Raw genomic sequence first — 4,239 nt, 5'->3', positions numbered from 1 at the left:
AACTAGGCTACCTGTTTAAGTAATTGTTAAATGTCAGTTTTGTAATAAAGATTTTGCCAAAAGTAATAGTATTGCATCTGATTATGTCATGCATAATTGTGCATTTGTATTTTGAGTACTACCCCCACCCTAAAGGAGGAGTTCCCCCTATTTTCAGACTTCAATTTCAGGCCCTATGAGCTACTGCTGTATGTGATGTCTAAAAAGGAAAGACTAGTAACAGCAGTCCTGATCTCAGCCAGCAGATGACCAAAATAGTGATTACACTCATGACCAACATGATACTGACAAGTCATATTATTTTAGCACAGAGGCTCATTGTCACTCTGCAGACACATTTGCAGAGAGAAGCTTACAGGTACAACTTCCTGTCCCACTGAAATATGTGTGAATTAACACACTTCATTGTTTAAGTCGCAATGAAACGGAAGTAGAGACCGATTTTCTTTTTGGGGATAAAGATCAGTATTGTGTGACATATCAGAATGTAACGGATTAATGGAAAACAGTGTAGAATGGGGACTTGATTCTATATATCAGTTGTTGGTTGGATGTTGAGATGTGAGGGATGTACTCAAAACTGCAGGCAGATGAACGTGAGCTTGCAGGTGCAGGGTTTAAATGGGGATTAGATGAATTGTTCACAATAAAAGATCTATAGCATTCATTTAGAAAATAGATGCCTTTCATGTCAACTTTAAACAGATGTATTGGATCAGTCAATGACATGTTTGAATTAAAAACAACAAAGTGGGCATTTATATTGGGGCTTTGCAATATTTCCAACACTCACTATATTACATTGTAGCAAAGTGTCATTTCTTCAGTGTTGTCACATGAAAAGATATAATAAAATATTTACAAAAATGTGAGGGGTGTACTCACTTCTGTGAGATACTGTACATGTAAATCAGGATGATTGTGTGATGTCAGTGTTTAGGGTAACTCTGTGTGTGTGTGTGTGGGGTGTGAGTCAGTTACTCCACAGCAGTAGCAGTAAAAGTTGTGTTGGCCCTCACAGTGAAGGGTTTCCTAGTGACAGAGTCTGCTCTCTGGCTGACACTGGGAGTAAACTGCACGCTGCTCATGCTTTATTGGAGGACACAACAGGCTGCTCTGGAGAATTGAAACTGATCTGAATGGCTTATTCTGTGAAACGAAACTCAAGACTCTCTGTGTGTAATCAGTTTCCCACAGCCAGGCTGGACGACACTGAGGGCAAATGTGCTCTTCAAACTGTGAGGCAGCCTGCTGGGATTGATTTAACTCCAGTTAGATTAAGTGCTTTCATTTTTTTTTTACTTTTCATCTTGTTTTAGATTTGATTAGGCTAGTTTGTCTGCTTCTGCTCTCTCTTGTCCATTTGCATGTTTTGTGAGAGTGTTGCTAAAGCAGATATGGTGAGATCAAGAGGCCATTCAGGCCCTGTGTTTCCACTTTTGCTCTCTTTCAGTTCCATTTCTTGGACTAAACTTACTTTCTTAGGTTCCCAGATGTGAAACACACACTTCTATCTAGTCTTGATGAAACAACACACGCTTTGCAAACACACACCCATATGCAAACATATAGATGCACTTTGAATAAACCTGATATGTACATACACACAAAAATACATCCCTATCCATCAGGTGCACACACACACACACACAACCACTCATTAGTTGTATTTTATATTTTTGATTAATGATTGTATGAAAGTGTGTGTGTTTGTTAATATTTCTGATCTTTGAATAAGTCAGGACCCAATAAAGGATGGCTAATTTCCAGCTCATTAAGGACATTTGTAAAGGAAGAGGGTTAGTTAATGAACACAAGTTTTGTAAAATTGCAATTTTTCTAGCAAATATTTTAAAAGTATATTGTATATATGTGGGCCAGTAAAAAAAAAAAAAAATTTTTTTACTCAGCCTGCCAATACTTTCATAGGACATTGACAATATTGGCAGAGCTGCTCTATAAACGTTATGTTTTGGTTGCATAAAAACTGATTTAATCAGCTTGTTGGTATGCATGATGATTTTTGTCTTGGTAATGTGAACCACCCTCTGTCCCAGAACACACGAACCCAATGGCCTGTGTTTGTGGAATCGTGAGCATGCATCTGCAGTAGGTGTGTTCATGTTGCAGTGGTGGCCAGCTCTGATGAATGCTGTCAGACTGCCTCTACAGAGCATCATGCCCACAGCTGACATTTTTCCCATGCAGTTTAGTTTTACCAGCACGGACAGACAAATGTGCATAGACATTGATCAGAGCCCCAGAAGAGACTTGTGCATTTGTGTGTCTGTGTTGGTATTTAATGCTCAAAGCTTTGCATGACTTGTTTGTTTGTTGAACCTGAGTGACCGGAGGTCAAGGCCTTCCTTGAGATAGAAAATATGAGTTTCCATTCAGAGTTTCCACTCATATGCAAATGCAAGTTTAGTGGACCTTTACCTTCATGTAACCAATTCTTTCTCACTGCGTTATAAGGTGGATAAGGTGGATTTTGAATAATTCTGAGCATTTTTAATCAGTGAGTCTCATTCTTAAGTAATAAGATGCCTAGAATTCCCAGAGTGCAAATTGTTCTTCAGGGTGTGATTGTTTCTCACCTGTCCAAAATTTCTAAAATGTCTCTGCAGATGATGTAGGAAAGCGTTTTATTTCTCACACTCTTACTTTTGACTTTTAGGTTAGTTTAAGTTCAAATGAGAACTTTAGTTTGTCTGCTCTGGTCAGATGCTGGGAGGAAAAAGGTATCTGAACACCTAGTTCTGCACAAGTTAAAGATGTGACAAATGAAATAAATGCGGCCCGCCAACATTCACTTGTTGTCAAATGTGGAGGAGGGACCGGATTGTGAAAGAACAGTATATTTATGTTAGGCCACTCTAGCAGTTTGCAAATATAGAAATAACCCAAGGAGAATGTTCATTCAGTGTAGGTGTAATTGCAGTGTCCACACAGATTTTGTGTTCAACCTCAGGACGAAAGAGCAAGCCAATCCACTCTGCGATCTTAACTGTCTTGTTGGTTAACTCCTACATAGACACTATACTTTTTGTTAAAATCTGGTAAACACTAAAATCTACAAAATCACCTTTTTTAGCATATCAAATCAGCAGTAAAATCTGACAATAGTGGTATCATAAATTTAGCTTCTTTAAATTGAATCAGCATGAAAGCGTATTTTGTTCAGACTGGTTCAGCTAATGTGCATGTACGTTTTAGACTAAAACAGGTGATTGTCTCTTTTAACTGGAAATTGTGATTAACTGAAATTAATAACATTGAGATTTTCATTGTTCCAAAACAGGGATTTAAATGGTCACAGTGTTCCATTTTTACAACCTTGTTTAGGGAATCTTATACCGTTTATTTTGGTGTGGATTTTAACATGATTTCCGAGTTCACATATGCCTAATAGTGCTGTGTTTGATACGACGATGTATCGTCACAGAGATTTGACGATACGAGTATCGATACAGCTGGCCCTGTATCGATATCGCGGCATGTGTGCATCAGTGGACCACGCTTAATTTGAATACAAGAACACCGTTTAAAACGGAGTAGAAAAGGGCAAGGTTTCTAAAAAAAATAATGAATAGAGCATAATATTTAGGCTACAACAAGGTTTAATCTGGCCGCAGAGGAACACAACCGGGGTTGCCTGATATAAAGAGACGTGATCCCCAAAACAGAACTTCCCACTTGCGCAATATGGAAATATCTGCTAAGTTTGTTACTTGTTTTTGTCAACCTGGCAACCATGTGTACGCGCTCTCTCTTCACTGTGGATAAACACGCTTGCTTTCTGAAAACACCGGTTAGCTTGCAGTTTAGCGATCTCCACTTAAATATTCTATTATCAAACACGTTTTGCCGTGTTTCTCTATTAACAGTGAATCTGTGGCTTTAATTGGTTTAGAAACGATGATGTTACCAGCTCCTTGTTGAAAAATATAATGTAGCTCTTCAGCGATTAAGCTATTTTATTGATAAAATTGCGTTGCAGCGCTAAAAAGAATGCTGTGTGCGCGCGCAGCGTGAGTAACTAAACAATAAACGTGTGCTTGAGGTACAGTGAAGACAGCGCATTAGTTTAGAACTCTTCTAATTTTAATTTTAATTTTTTAAATGTAGAGAGTGTGTTCATTTGTAGGGATGCGCCGATCCGATATTCATATCGGGTATTGGCTCCGATAGTGCCATTTTTCTCGGATCGGGTATCGGTCAGAGAGGGCCGATCCAAAT

Source organism: Sinocyclocheilus rhinocerous, unplaced genomic scaffold, assembly GCF_001515625.1.
Source record: "Sinocyclocheilus rhinocerous isolate Xijiao unplaced genomic scaffold, SAMN03320098_v1.1 scaffold1744, whole genome shotgun sequence".
NCBI classification, from domain to species: domain Eukaryota; kingdom Metazoa; phylum Chordata; class Actinopteri; order Cypriniformes; family Cyprinidae; genus Sinocyclocheilus; species Sinocyclocheilus rhinocerous.
Note: the sequence above shows the minus strand (reverse complement) of the source record.